General features: G+C 30.2%; 2 pseudogenes across 2 annotated transcripts; both read left to right on the top strand.

Moving 5' to 3' along the window:
* The first annotated feature begins 719 nt into the window (after nt 1-719).
* On the top strand, nt 720-3,947 carry LOC137818933 (GDP-Man:Man(3)GlcNAc(2)-PP-Dol alpha-1,2-mannosyltransferase-like; annotated as a pseudogene). Its single transcript, XR_016516396.1, has 5 exons — nt 720-1,108; nt 2,389-2,636; nt 3,005-3,191; nt 3,495-3,597; nt 3,674-3,947. The product of XR_016516396.1 is annotated as a GDP-Man:Man(3)GlcNAc(2)-PP-Dol alpha-1,2-mannosyltransferase-like (transcript).
* A 125-nt stretch (nt 3,948-4,072) lies between these two features.
* LOC150024802 (putative cyclic nucleotide-gated ion channel 3 pseudogene) lies at nt 4,073-5,585 on the top strand (annotated as a pseudogene). The gene is made up of 3 exons (XR_016516162.1): nt 4,073-4,503; nt 4,791-4,902; nt 5,183-5,585. The product of XR_016516162.1 is annotated as a putative cyclic nucleotide-gated ion channel 3 pseudogene (transcript).
* The last annotated feature ends 11,118 nt before the right edge of the window (nt 5,586-16,703 follow it).

The raw sequence follows: 16,703 nt of genomic DNA on the forward strand, positions 1-16,703 counted from the left end.
CATACAGGTTATATGATACGCAACACTACAACATAATTTCAAATTACTTGGAATGTGAAATCCTAAATTCATTTACTAAGTTCGTACAAATTTTACACAATGCCACAACTCCTCGATTTCACCATTTCTCTCCTCAGGCTCCAAATATGTCCAAATAGAGTTTCAGTAGTTTGGTTTTAAAATATGTATAAAAAAATTGTGTTTGTCCATATATATTGCTCTTATTTTTTTTCTTAGGAGTTACTTTCTGCATCCCATAATTTAAAACTAAACTTCTATATAATTTGAAAATTCATTTTTATTATTTTTAAATTATATTCCATGATATATAATACAAAATATAACAAATATATTTTGGATCATATATCAAAATAAATATTGTATATTTTAGATTATACATTTAAAAATATAAATTTTTATATTTTAGATTGTATTTCGGTATGTTTCGAAATGTACAAATTGAAATCGAAAAAAGTTTACTATTTTTTAGTTTTTTTTTAATATTTTGATATTTTTTATAATTAATTTTGAACACAATTAATTTATTTTAAAAAGTCATTTTTTTATTTTAAAAACAAATAATTTGTTTAATACAAAGATTTTTTTAATAATAATAATATTCTAAAGTACACAATGATATATAACATCTAATATATTAATGATACATATTTTTACAATATCTTGCTAAATTTAAATACAAAATTAATGTATATTGGAAAACTTTTTAAGAAAGCGGTCCTCCTTGACGATAAAAGATGGATTCCTCTTTGGATCCAATTTGTTGAACGATTATGAAGCTTTGAACATCTGCCACTGCAAGATGTTGACGGTGATCATTGTTGCGCTCATCACGGCCATTCTTTTTGGATTCTGCATTGCTCCAGTCAACGGCAGACGCCGGAGGAACAGAGCCGTCGGGTTCTTCCATCCGTACACTAACGACGGCGGCGGCGGGGAGAGGGTGCTCTGGTGCGCCGTCAGAGGCATCCAAGAGGAGATCCCTGATCTTGACTGCTATATCTACACTGGAGATCATGACGCCACCCCTCAATCGCTGATGGCTCGAGCCCTCGATCGCTTTGGGGTCACGCTCCTCTCTCCTCCAAAGGTACCTTCTTTTCTTAATCTCTTATCTGGGTTCTTATTTTTTTTCTGTTTTTGGATTGTGGGGTTTTGTTCATCTTTCGTTTTCATTGTGACTTCGTATAATTTGAAGTGGGTTTTTCAGTTGTAGTAACGATGAGAGAGTGGAATATTATAGAATGCTTTTCTGGGTTCGTAAGTGTATACTTTGTGTATTTTAGCATATTACTCAACCGTGGTTGTTATTTTATCTTTCAACTACTCCTCTTGTTGGTTCGGTTATTACTGCACTCATAACTCATGAATTTAATGTACTTTATTTTCTGCTAAAGAATGAGTGGATTAGGATCAATGGATCTAATTTTCCTTCTATAAGCTCAGGTGAAGCATTGAGTTTACTTCAAAGTCTTCACAACATTGATGATGTATTCTATTTTGTTGGGTGGATCAAACAACAGGACTTTCCCTAGTATCACGACCGCAGCAAAGAATTCTGAAGTAGTTTGGGGTTTAGGTGGAAGGAAAATTATGGGAATAGATTTGGTAAGCGTGTGGATAAAGGGTTTGTCTGGGATAGTCCATCGTGGTCCCGTGGATTAGAAATATGAAGTGATCAGAGCTGTACTCTTGGAAGAATGACTCAAAGAGGTGTTCTGTTTTAGTACAGTGGTGGACCAGAAGATATTTTATGAATGAACTGAACTATGTTCAAATTTACATAGACGTTCTGTTTTTATATTCCCAGGTGATTCTAGAATTGTCTGGAGCCTCACGTTGCTCAATCAAGCATTTATTGTTTTGCTAAAGTACCTAAAACACCAATGATGTAGATTCTAAGGCTCAACTATTTAAGCTCTCAGTTTACAAATAAGGGCCTGATTATCTGGAAAAAAATAAAACAAGAGAGGCCATTCCTGACAGCTTTGCTTGTTGTTGGACTATTTTGATGATAGAAAATACGGAATACTGAAAGCCAATACTCTTTATTTACAACCATAAGTTGCAAACTGATCTCAGACCTTTGGCTCTTCTTGAACTGTATTCCTCACTTTTAGGTGGAAGTGAGCCAGAGAAAGGCTGTAAAACATGGAATTGCTTGCTTAGCAGGTTTAGCAGACGATAGGAAGGAGGGGATGAGGGATGATTTAGCCATGGAATAAGATAATGTGATGATTATATAAAATAAACTAATATTGTTGTAATGGTATGGTAAGCAGCATTTAATTTTTTGGCACCAATTGTGCAAGAATATACTTGATTTGTTTAAAAGCTTAAACCTGTTTATCTTGTTATCCTGGTTTTCAGGTGGTTCATTTGTACAAGAGAAACTGGATCGAAGAAACCACTTATCCGCACTTTGCAATGATTGGTCAAAGCTTACTCCTTTATATTACTTTGACACAAGTGGATATGCTTTTACATATCCATTTGCCTGGTTGTTTGGATGTAAAGTTATTTGCTATACACCTTATCCTACAATCAGTTCAGACATGCCATCTCGTGTTCGTGAGCGCAGCTTGATGTATAATAATGATGCCTTAATTACAAATAAGGTTTGACTTCTTCTAACTATCGGATTTGTACATTTTGTTGCCACTTATAGTCTAGTCATACTTCACAAGCTTTCCTCACCTGTTAAATGATATCAGTTCTGTCATTTCAATATACAATAAATTTGAATATTATTCCCTATCCAATTTGTTTTGCGCCCAAGGTTAGAAGGGAATCAATCATTTTAAAAGTATTTTGGTATAGAAATTGGTAAAGTTGAAGCTTTTTCATGTGAAAGGTCACCTTGGCATGCTTCCCCATACCCTTCAGTGCATACACCCTTCTATGCTATAATTTGCATTAAATTCACACTCTATTTTGTCTCTTTCATGTTTTAAGTAATCTAACAGTTGTTTTTCTTTTCTTGCAGTGTTTGGCTTTCAAGATGCAAGATAGTCTATTATACATTCTTCAGCTGCTTGTATGGGATTGCAGGATCATGTGCAGACCTGGCTATGGTCAATTCATCTTGGACCAAATCCCATATTGAAAATCTTTGGAGAGTTCCAGATTGTATTAAGCGAATTTATCCTCCTTGTGATACTTCTGGAATCCAGGTTTGCAATTTGTTATTTATAGTCCTAGAAACGTTATTATATTATCTAGTTCATGTTTTGCTTATTTCTTTTGGTTGGGTGGATAGCTTTCCTATATTGCTTGTTACTTTGTGGCACTGAAGTCTGTTATGGTCTGTTTCTTCTATGTTTCCTCCTGGTGTAGTATGTGTATCTTTACCAAATGTTTAAAACATGAATTTAATGTCAAGTCTCAATATGAGGATGGTACTATGTGTGTTTGTGGTCTTTTTTACATAGTTTGGTAATCACCAAGGAATTCTAACAGGTGAGCAATATAAACAGGTACTTCCCTTGGAAAGATCAACAGAAATTCCTGTAATAATATCTGTTGCACAATTTCGACCGGAGAAGGTGGGCATATTCCTATCAATCCTGTGAACAAAAGGTACAACCTTTTTATGTGGCTCGTTTGAGCCTTTGTTGGTTAAAACCAATTTGACATTTTTTTCATTCAAATGCAGGCACACACTCTCTAACTAGAGGCTTTTTCAGCTGCCATTAAGAGATTAGATCCTACCTTGCCAAAAAATGTTTAATACCATTTAGACTGCAAAATTGGGTTAGAGGGAGCTAGCTCTAAACAACTATTGACAAGTGTTTACGAAATGGAAAGAGAATTATAGTAAAAACAGAGCAAAAGCTAATGTTTCACTGAAGAATCCATAGAAATTCTCTGCAAAAAACTGGGATCTTGATTGCCCTTGGTTAGCTATGATCCTATTCCCAACATGCTCAGCTCCTTACGTGGGAAAGGATTTGTTGAAGTATGCAGTAATTGTGCACTACGTGCCAAGACTTCTGCGGATCTACTTTTTATTCAAAGAAGTAACAAGCACTTCTGGCCTATTGACTGAGACAGCATGGGCTGGAGCAGCTTACAATCTTTTTCTCTACATGCTAGCAAGTCATGTGAGTTGATTTTGTCACTTACGTTCATAACACTTACCTATGTTCCTAATAATCATACTATGTTTTATGAGCATCAACTACCAGGTGGTTGGAGCTTCTGGTATCTGTTTTCAGTAGAATCAAGGGTGAGGTGCTGGCGCAAGCAGCTGAAGAATACTACTTTCTTTCATGAATCCTACCTTAGCTGTGGATCTTACAATTCTACTGTTCAATCATTTCTCAATCACTCTTGCCCTATCACTGATCGACAAAACATTGGAGACCTGGAAGCTTTCAATTTTGGAATGTTCATAGAAGCTCTAAAGTCTCGAGTGGTAGAATCAACTACTGATTTTCATCACAAGTTCTTCTACTGCTTTTGGTGGGGTTTGCGCAGTCTAAGGTAGGTCAATAATCTTTTCTACTGATACTCTTGACTGCATATGCAACATTCCCATTTTATAAACTTAGGAACTTAATTTAATCTACCTGTGTTCTTAATTTTGTTCCCAACTTTTCTATCTAATTGCCTATAGTTAGTGCATGTTTAATTTGAACCTCGGATCATATCAAACATAACTCAAACTTAAATCCGTGCATCCAAATCCATGCAAGCTGAAAGCATAGTACAACCTAAAGATGGAGGCTAAAAGCATGCAAAAGTCATATTTGTTTTGTGATCTTTTGCAGTTCAGTTGGGCAAGGTCTCGAGACAAGTACTTATGTAGGGGAGATAATCTTTGCTCTCTCCATTGCTGTCTCTGGATTGGTTCTATTTGCATCACTTACTGGAAACATGCAGGTAATTCTATGAGATAAGATAATAGACAAGAGAATAGAGTGATCTTGTATACATTGGTGTATTTACACCTCCCTAGTCATAGATACAGTGTAATTCATGAGTCTTTATTTTTCATTTTTTGCAAATTAAAGGCCAAACAGACAAAGGGACAGATTTTAAACCTTATAGAGGAAACAATTTTTTCATGAATTTTGAGTGTTATAGAAGAGTTAGTTTCATTCTCCCACCCTTGTCATTTGTTGAATTCATGGATTCGGTACTGTGTTGGTTATTGTTGCAGAAATATCTACAATCTCCCACTGTCAGAGTTGAAGAGATGAGAATCAAAAGGCAGAGAGATTGTTGCGTGAAGCAGAAAAAAGGATTCAAAATTTGGAGAAAGAGGAAGGGTCCTCACCAAGCTTTGTAGCCACTGTATATACATCAAGGTTTGCATCAACTGCATTGCGCCACCTGAGAAGTGGTAAACGCACCAGAGTGCCACAGGAAAAACTAGTTTCTTAAGAAAATTTACAGCAAAACTTGTTGTGATTTCACTTCTGTGCATATTCAACATGCATGTCCTTAGCAATTTTGTCAGCATATTTAAGTAGCAAGTGGTGTTAAGGATTTCTTATATGACAACATTATGTGCATAATCTTATTCTAATCAGTTTATATATTCTAGTATTTTCTTTGATAAACTACCTTGTGTTTTGTCTCTGTTCATGATAATAATACATTCACATCTTAAGATGATTATATATTATATGTTTTAGAAGTGCATTATGGTTGTTTTGAGAAAATGATTATGTTATATGTTTTGTTATGTTAACATCTTGGTTAAAATCATGTTAAATGTGATTTTTTTAATATTTTTTATTATAGTATACTTTCCATTACCTTTATATGTCTAATTTAATAATAATAAATTAATTTGAACTAAAATGAGTATTATTCTTTTCAAAATTAAATTAAGTACTATTTTGAATAAATGAATTTGAATCTTTAATGGTCAAACTAGTTGCTAAGAAAAATATTTTATATTCCACATCTTTTTTCCCTAATTAATAAGTTTATTATTTATTTCAATTCTAAAATGAAATACGAAATATTTAGTCATATTTACATAAATAAATTATGACATTTCCTTAAAATTATTATGCAAGTTAATAAAGATACGTTATCTTATCCAATTTCGTCATTTATGTTTACTAATTAGTTAACACATGCATGGATTTGATTCCGAAAAATCTTATCCAAGTCTAAATAATTGAAATTGAATTAAATTCAAAATCGAATTGAAATTAAACCAAATCCATATTTGTAAAAAAATAATAATTTAGATTTTATATATTTAAATCTAAATAATTGAATTGTGTTACTATTTTAAATCCATATTTTTTAAAATAAAGTTTGAATATTTATAGTTTGGTATATCCAAGTTTAAAATTAGATATTCTTTTTCAACTTCAGTTTTTATGAAAAATTTTGTTGCCATAGCTAAATTAAATTATCATAATCTCCGTTTGCATCTTTAGTCATTAAATTTGAGTATAAAAATTGGTAAATTGTCCATAAATTTAAGATTATGGTCATTTTTTTTTTTATAAAGTTTTCATGTTAGGCATCATTATGCAACTTGACATCTCAGTTAGGCTAACACCTCAAGTAACAACAATCATCTGCCATCACATGAAAAAAAGTATTATTAAAAAAAATAAAATAAAAATACAAAAAAATGGGGGATTAGATCAAAACCCACATGTTAACAAAAACGATACATAGGTAAACTATACCTATTCATAAAGAATTCTAATATAATATAATATACTTTTGCATATATCACTTTAAATATACCTATTTTTGCCCATTAAATATTAAACACATTTTTCACAATACAAACAACTAATGAAACCTAAACACCACATTAAAAGCTTTAGTTATTTTTCATTGTCTTCTTTTTCTTAGTCGTTGACAATTGTGCATGTGCTAGTTCCTTCAATATCCTGAGCACAATATTTTAGCTGTGTTACAAACAATTCAAGATCTACATCATCACTTGCTATTTTAGAAAACCTTTGCTCGAAAATTACAAATATAAATTAATTGATATATCTTTTAATTATGTAACAAAGAAAAATAAACAAAGAACCTATGCATAATTACTTATAATAAGATTTTAAGTATCTGCACATAAATTTATCATTATATTACAATAAAAAATTTATTATCTTCACCTAAATCACATTCATTCTTTTCTTAATTGTGTACTTTGTTCACACTATAATAACTAAAAAAATTATAAAGATCATTCAAACTATAAAAAATAGATAAATATCACAAAGAAAAACATTAAATAGAGATACTTATATTGAGTTTCTGTGTTATGTTTAAGTCTGGGGAATGAGTTTAAGCACCTCACTCTGCACTTAAAACACTTAGAAATTTTCTGATATCCCGAACTCCACTCCTTGTAGCTTAACCAACTCAAGAAACTTGAAACACCTAGATTTCAATCGTGTCCCAAACTCCACTCTTGCCTTAAGGAATGTTCCATAAAAAAACTATAGAGAAAAAAAAGCACATCTTGATAGAGGCAAATGCTCCCTGCACCCAACACTTTTCAACCTGCACCCAACATAATTTAAAAAATTCCGAAAATACTCTTTATTTCTGGAAATGAAAATCCGAAATTGAAAATAATGCATTCCAGAAAAATAAATCCGGAAGAGATTTTTGTGTTTTGGATATAAAAATCTGGAAAAAAAATTAAAATCTCATTTCAGATAAAAAAAATCCGGAACTGGAAATAATACATTATGAAAAAAATTATCTGGAAGAGATTATCTGGAAGAGATTATTGTGTTCTGGAAAAGGGGGTGGAATGTAATTTTATATGTACCCCAATTTTTTAAGGGTATTGTCGGTTTTTCCTGTGATTGGGTGCAGTTATATGGTGCAGGAAGCAATTGCCCTTGATAGATATACGTCCTTAATGTGCAAAGGACCGCTATGTCTGTCCAATTCACTCTTAATGGGCTGGGTTGGGTTGAAATCCTTCACTTAATTCAACTTGGCTGCTTCTTCCTGCACCTCCATACCTTCTTGTGTCACCCCATATGTTTTCTATATTCCAAAAATATCCTTTTTAATATTCTGGATTACATAATCTGGAAGTCTTTTTCTATATTTAGAATTAGCTTCCGGATTATGTAATTTAGAAGCCTTTTGTGATTAGTTTCTGGATTACATAATCCGAAAGTCTTTTCTATACATAAGATTAGCTTCCGGATTATGTAATCTGGAAGGCTTTTTTTTTTCAGATGTATGATTAGCTTCTAGATTACATAATTTGGAAGTCTTTTCTAAATATGAGATTGACTTCCGGATTATGTAATCCGGATATTCTGGATTACACAATCCGTAAGCTTATTTCAAATGCAAAAAAGAGTTCCAGATTTTATAAATCTCAAGAACACTTCCGGATCCAAAAACAATTTCTGGATTATGTATGGAGGTGGCAAAAAAAGGAGAAAATGGTATTTTTACATTTAGTATTGGGGTGGCAGAAGAAGATATGGAGGTGTAGGAAGAAAGAGTCATTCAACTTCCATGAATTCGAAACAAAAAACTGTGCCTAAGCTCTATTGAAAAGGGTGAATTTTTGTATTAGAACTTTTTTGTGTGACTTGCGGTTATCCACTTACATTACATCATTTTGTAATATTCCTTTTAGTATTTCATAATTCAATTTTTTACATGCAAAAAATGTGTTAAAACTGAAAAATCATGAAACCTTAATTACCACCATATTAAGCACTTAAAATATAATTATTGAATAAAAAATTGAAATATATTTAGGGAACTGAAAAATAGTTAATGTTATGTCTGGTGATTGATAAAAATATATTAAATCACAATGTATGCTCTTAATTGAGATCACAACTAAAATTCACCAAAAATCAACAATATTTGAAGGAATATATGAAGGATTAATTTGATTATTGGTTAGAAAAATGTTAAATAAAACTATTTATAATATTTTAGTAAACAAGTTTACATCCTAAAAAAATTAAAGATAAATTTTAAATAAAATAACAAATAATTTAAAAAAATATATTTGTATTTCTATATAAGATCTTCTACGTTCGTTTCATGTCTATATATATGGACTAGGTATTCAAGTTTTAACCAAAATTTATCTCAACATAATTTGCCAAAAGTGGAGTGGAAGTCACGTTTTCATAATTGCTGCTGTAACTACAGAATAAACTTCTGTTTCTCTTAATCTCTATTCTTGTCTAATTTTTCTTTCCTTGTTACAGTTTAATATGGATAAATTGTTTTCCTAAATATAACTAAGAGACTTCATAGTCTGTTTCCAATAGAGTTGTTCTACATACAGAAGATTATCACAACCACAAAATCTTAGCCAATGAAAGTTCACATAGAAATAACATTTATTATTAAGACCTCATGTGTGTAGTGTCCATTATTCTTATTATTTTAATTTAACAATGTAATACATTGTATTATTAATAATAAAAATATATCACTAAACAAAATATTGAATTATCTGCTAACAAATTGTGAAGGCTATACAGTAAATAGTGAGGGTCAAGCTTTTCATAAATTGAAGAGTAAAACTCACGTTAGATATTTAAAAAATATAAACAAGTATGCACATGAAATAAAAATAATAATAAAATATTGAAATTGTAAAGGTTTATCTCACTAACATAAGCGTGGGAATAATAAACGTAAAGTACACACTACATTTTTTTTTTAAAAATAATAGTGGCAACTTCTTCCTGCACCTCTACAAATTTCTTCCTGTACTCCCTTACTGTCAGAAAAGACTTTTTTCCCCTTTAAAAAATGACTTTCGGATTTCCTTTTCGAAATATTCACATCTTTTTCGGAACTTATTTTATGAATTCTGGATTTATAAATCCAAAAAAAAACTGTGTTCTGGAAAAGATATTCCAGAATGATTTTTTGTCTTCCAGATTTTATATTTCGGAAATATCTTTGATTTACGAAACTACAATGCTAGAAACATCTAAAACTGCAAAGGGTAATTTCGGTATTTTATAAAAATATAGGGATGCAGGAAGAAAAGTGTAAAGGTGCAGGAAGAAACATCCAATAATAAAATATTAAGATTGTGAAAGTTTAGCTCACACTAACATTTAAAAAAACAATAAAATGTCAAAACATGTGTAATCCTGATAACTGTAAAGACACTTAATTTAAAAAAAATTAATAAATATGTATGTTAAATATAAATAATAATAAAATATTAAAATTGTGAAGGTATGGTGCATACTAAATGTTAAATGTATTTTTAAATTACATTTAAATTCATAATAAGTTTATAAAGTTTGTAAATATAAAATGAGGATAAAAAAATATATAAATTTGAATTTTTTTTATTGGTGGGATATTTTGTGAGACTACTGTGTTTTTGAAAAATAATAATTTTTAAATTTTAATTAAATTTTATTTTTTATTATTATTTATATATTTTTTTATTGGTGGTGTGCCATATAAAATAGTATAATTAGAAATTTTATGAGTGAGAGATGTGCAATTTGATACAACAAAACAAAAGAAATATTTTTAAATATTAAAACATTTTATTATATATATTTGAATTATGTTAAATTAGTTATTGAAGAAGAATTTCACATAAAGTTAAAAGGTAATATAACTAATAATATTTTTGCATGAATAATATGATAAAATTAAAAATATTTATGAAATTTAATTATCTTAAAAAAAAATTAATTATTTATTTAATTTGATTCTTATGGTAATAATAAAAGATATAACCTTTTTATACTACATTACAATAAAAAAAATGTGAAAAATGCTACTAAATTTAGTAGTTAAAATTTTGGTAGTTAATTAGATATCAATTTAAAAATTATTTAACAATAATAAAAATTAATTTAGAAACCAATTTTTGTTTAATTTCTATGGTTTCTAATTTAGTCATTATAGCAACTAATTATTTTTGTGTGTCTAAAATTAGTTTTTACTCAATGATTTTCTTGTAGTGTATAACTAATTTTAAAAAATTAAATATTATCTGTAATCATGCATGTACTTAGTTAATAACGAAGATTTCCTATTAAAGTGGAATTGTTTTAATCATAATAAACATAAAAAATTTACGATAACATATACGATTATGATACTATAACAAATTATTGTATTATTATTATATCTAAATATACCTGTAAATATATAATACTATATAATTTAAATTTGTAGTGCTAAAACTGTCAGTTTCTAGTTTGCCAATATTTTCGTTGCCTCCAACCGCACTTTCTAATTTCCTAATATATTTCAATTTCTCAATCTCAAATCCCTTTCAGCTAAAAGTTTCGTGGCTAAAGCTCAGTTCCGGTATTGCATTTATAAGAGAATAATAAAAAAAAAAAATATAATTTTTTATTCTTTATGTGTATCACGTATAAGGAATATATAGATAATTGTTTTTCTCTTCAAATTACAATCTAATTAGGTAGAATACTAATGAAATTATATTATTATTAAATTAATTACATATAATTAGATATAATATTGTATAATATTATATACAATAATTATATATAATTTAATTATTATTATTTTTTTAATAGTATTTTTATTTTATTTTTTTTATTTTGTCTTGCTTCATGTTTTCACTATAATATCTGGATTATTTGGATTTTGAAGGTGCAGCTCTAATATTTTCTTTCACAGTTTGACGTTTTGTTTCACAGTTTGAGGTAAAACTTTTTTTTGAATTTTATGGAAACTTTCGCTTATGATCATTGTTTTCACTTGTGATGTGATACACCACAAAGTAGATGGCACAGTTCTATTTTTCTGCTGCGGCAGGGTCATGTTTTGGTTCTGGACTTGTAAGGTAGAGAGGTTTCTTTTTTTATATAATATCTATTAGGTTGAACACATTTTTAGTATATATATATACTTAGAACATGTTACGGATTCAACATGTTCGTCAAATCGTCTAATATAAATAAAATTGTAGACACTTCGATTGTTTATTATATGGTGTAACTTTCATTAATCAGTGTTAAATAATTTAAATCACATATAAAACATATAATTCAAATCACAAATATAGAAGTTAACAATTCAGTTAGCTTTTGTTATCATAAAAACATAAACTTCACATATAATTTTCTAATATATCAACAGACCATCTAAGCATATTGTAGAGTCTTAAAAATCAATAGAATTATTTTTAGTTATTAGTTCCTTTTTAATTTTCAAAGTTGTATACATTTATAAATTTTACTACAAGAAAATCATTAAATAGAGACCAATTTTAGAGATAAAAAATAATTAGTTACTATATTGACTAAATTAGATACTATTTTAAAGACTAAAAAAATTATTGAATTCTAAATTAGTTTTTATTATTGATTAATAGTTTCTAAATTGGTATATAATTAACTACCAAGATTTTTGCTATAAAATTTATAATCTAAATAATTGATAGCTAAATCACATCAATTACTAGTTGTTGTGTGTATTAGATAAACATGAACCTTTATGGTGTGTTTGAATCAAGAAAAAGATTTGAATGAGTGAATTAGAAGTGATTTGAGAGAAAAATGAGAAAAAAGTAAGATTGTTTGAATTAAGATACGTAAAATGAATTTATGAGAGAAATTTATTGATGTTTACAAGTGATTATTTTGAGAGAATTTTTAAAATGTAAATTTATAACTTTACCATTATCTTAAAAAATATTTAATTAATAAAATATGAGATATTTTTTGTTTAAATTTTGAGTTATTTTTTAAAATAATTGTTAGAACATAAAAAAATTTCATGTTAAATGGATAAAGAGAGGAGCAGTCATATCTGTAAATCTATGTAATTATGGCCTTTGTTCACTTGAAAAATGATGTAAAAGGCCTTTACAAAAAGACCCTACAGGAGAAATGCCTTTACAAAAACCACAAGAGAAATAATCTGTATGTAATCCATCAGAATCAAATTATTTCCATATTCATTCCATATTCCATGTAGTAATTATGGTTTTCCCATAAAGTTGTTCATTCTATTTTCTAATAGATTGGTGATTTTTATTATTATTATAAAACATTTTTATAACATAAAATTTATTTAATATTTTATTTTTTAAATATTATAGTATTGATTTTTTTAGATGGATTGTTTTAGAAAATTCAAGGATAATTAGGATAATCTATCTAAAGATGAATAAAACATGTGCATTGGGTCCCTTACAGTTCCAGTAAGACAAGGAAATTCTCCATCATTTCTTTATTCTTTTATGTTTTGTTTGTTTCTTTCCATTTAAGAAAGATTTGCGGGAGAATTTGTGTTTGTTTCAACAAATTGAAAGAGATTTACAAGTGAAGAAATGTGGGAATTGATTGAAATGTATTCTTTGCATATAAGCAAAGAAACTTCACAAAATAAAGGAGAAAAACATGTAACATTTATTTTTTTCTTTGTCCATATTTCATTTTTTAATTTTTAAAACATAACTAAATTTAAAAAATAAAAAGATAAATAAATTTACACAATTTTCAATTCAGAAAATAAATTATGAATATAAAATTATAAATATTTTATTATATGTATTTATAATAAAAATAAATATTTTTTACACCAAATATTTTAATTAACTCAAATTTACACAAAAATATTTTATATTTTATTATTTAAATATTTTTAAATATAAAGATAAATTTAATAATATAAATATATTTATATAGTAATAATAAAAGAAAATAAATTAGTAATATATTTAAAATTTAAAATAGGAATAATATATATAAAAAAGTAATAAAATTATGAATAATACTAGTAACTAAAATAATTTTTGAAAATGATAATAATAATAAATTATAAAAAATAATAATAAAAATAAATTTCATATTTAATAATAATTAAAATAAATTTATTAAATAATAATATTAACAGTAATAAAAATTAATTTTAATTTTTATTTGATTTGATTTTATGAAAATATTTTTTATATATATTTATAAAATTTTAATTAACTAAAATTTATAAAAAATATCTCAAATTTTATTATTTAAATATTTTTTAAACAAAAGGTAAATTTGTAAACTTATATTTTACACATTTAAAAAAAATAAAATTCTCTTTACGACCATCATATTATTCACAAACTTCAATAAACTTTTCTCACAAATCTACCATATTATATCCTAATCCAAACAATTTCACTTTCTTTACATTAAGTCGGGTCGCTAGAATCACGTGTCCAAAGAAAAATGAAAATGTTACATTCTTTTCTAATCCGTCACGTGATTGTTTGTTTCGGACAAGAAAAAAGCACAAAGAAAGTCCCACAAATATTTGAATTCTAAACTTTCTTTAATTCCTAGTTCATTATTTATTGAAGAAATCCTATTTTCAAAATATTATTCCCGATAATCTTTAAACCTTATTTTTTCTAATAAAAATATTATATTATAATAAAATAATGTTTTTTTTAATTTCTTTGATGGTTTTCGTAGTTTTGTATTTGAAAAATGTTTTTTTACATTTAAAAAAATAACATTCATTTAACAATCCATTTTAAAATATAATAATGTATATTAGAATTTTAAATTAAAAAAGAAAACAAATATTATTAAAATATTATTATTTTAGAGTGTAAAGTGAATTTTTATTTTAAAGACGGTGATATACTAACACTCTTAATAGTTAAATTATACACTTCATTACTTAATAAATTAATATTTTATTTTTTAATTTAAAAGTATTATTATACTTGTACCTGAGTGGAGAGATGGGGCCCAGGCACGGTCGGTTGATGTAGTGTAGTTGCTGACGTGTCGGTCTTCTTCTCCTTCAGTCGGTCGCTCCTTCTTGGTGTCTCCTTCGGTCGGGCGGGGGAGGGTACCTGCGAAGGCACTCCGACGCTCAAGTAAGTATGAGATTCTAAGTGAGGTTTAGTAAGTGAATCAAAACGTACCTTTCTCTGGCTTGAGCACTGTATTTATAGGATTGCTAAATGGGCTTTCTACCTCTAAATGGGCTTTCTACCTCTTGGGCTCAGGGTGGTTATGGATAGGTTTTACCAATCGTGCTCCGGAATACCCGGGGGAAAATATCTTCTTCACACACGTATTCCTTATTTTTCGGAGTATCTTAACTACCTTAGTCTTGTTGCGCCCTCACATTTATTATGAGATCGGTCGGCAGGTCGGTACATCTGTTCGTCCGGTGCCTGCCGGTACACTTGCCCCCCAGGCTCGAGGTGAACAAAGGCCGAAGAGTCGTAATGGTTGTTCTTTCGAGGTGTCAGGCATTAAGTGTAACGGTATGATGGGACATTTGCTTTTGGTCGAAGACGGCGGAGAGGAATCCGGCGGTGTGGATTAAATGACGTTTCGAATTCCGGCTGATATGGGTCGTAGGATGAGAGGGAATCTAACGGATGGGGGTGAGAGGGAAATGCTATAAATAGCGTTCCCAGTGGCAAAGAGATCACGTTTCGTTGAGTTCGGCATCCGAGTTGCTCTGATTGCAGCGTCTACATTGCGAGTTATTGCGCCGTACGAACCATAGTTGCCGACCGAGGTGTTAATTTGTGAACGAAAGGTTAGTTATGTCGCAACTTTCTTCAAATAGGGTAGGGAGTAGAGAGTCGGGTGAGAGTGGGGAGTCATCGTCCGGAAGTGACGAAAGTACGAGTGGATCTGTGGGTCCGAGCTATGACTGGGTAGATATGAGTGTTAAGAACACACCCACTGTTTTTAAGAAACCGGACGACCTTGACAAAGTGATATATTCTCATTGCTGAAATATGTGGGTACACCGACCGTGTCTGTCATGGAAGGGAGAATGCTCCGGTAGATTTCTTTTATGTTTATGGTACGTTATTCGTTGATTTGAAAGTAACGTTGTCGTTCGATGAGTTCACAATGGATGTGCTACGGTTTCTCAACATAGCACCAACCCAACTTCATCCGAACGCGTGGGCGTGCATGCAGGCCTTCCGAATGGTGTGTCAACTTTTTGACTTGACGCCCAGAGCGGGAGTGTTTTTATTTTATTATAACACACATTCGTCCAACCCTGTAAGTTGGGTGTCATTGACCAGCCGTCCGGGAAGTGTGCGGTTTGCGGCCTTCACCACGTCCTACAAGAATTTCAAGGAACGATATTTCAAGATATTCGTAGAGCCGGACGGCCTAGAGTACTTTTATAATGATGGTATTACTAAGTTTCCATTCCATTGGACCCAGGATCCGACTGTGCTTAACGCGAGTTCTCGTATGGCTCTGTCGGATTTGGATAATTTCATTATATGCGTCGTCCGACCCCTGGGCGGATTTTATTGGTATGTAATTATAAATTCGGTTTTACTGAATAACTTCATTAATAGTGTTTAATTCCTGTGTTTTGCAGAAATCATGAGTCGTGCGGACACTTCTATCGGTACGGCCGGGCCATCGGCAGCTGTGCCGGCCACAACGGTTACTGCGGCGGGTGCTTCGGCTGCTGCAAAGAAAAGGGGTTCGGCCTCCGAAGGGAAGTCGTGAGGGCCGAGCTGGGTCATCCCGTACGGCTTCGGAGCCAACGGTGTTGGCGGTCGGCCTAGATATAGCAGCTCACTTGCAGGCGGAAGAGAGTGAGGTTTTTGCCACCATCCCAACAACTAAATTGATGGTGGAAACATTAGAGTTGCAAAGTAGGGCGCTCATGGCAAGCCGGACGGTGGTTGAAGAGCTAGAGAGAGTGACGACCGTTACCATTCCTTGGTTAAAGAAGGATGTGACCGAGGCCAC

This window comes from Phaseolus vulgaris, chromosome 10 (genome assembly GCF_051622355.1).
Source record: "Phaseolus vulgaris cultivar YP4 chromosome 10, ASM5162235v1, whole genome shotgun sequence".
NCBI lineage: Eukaryota > Viridiplantae > Streptophyta > Magnoliopsida > Fabales > Fabaceae > Phaseolus > Phaseolus vulgaris.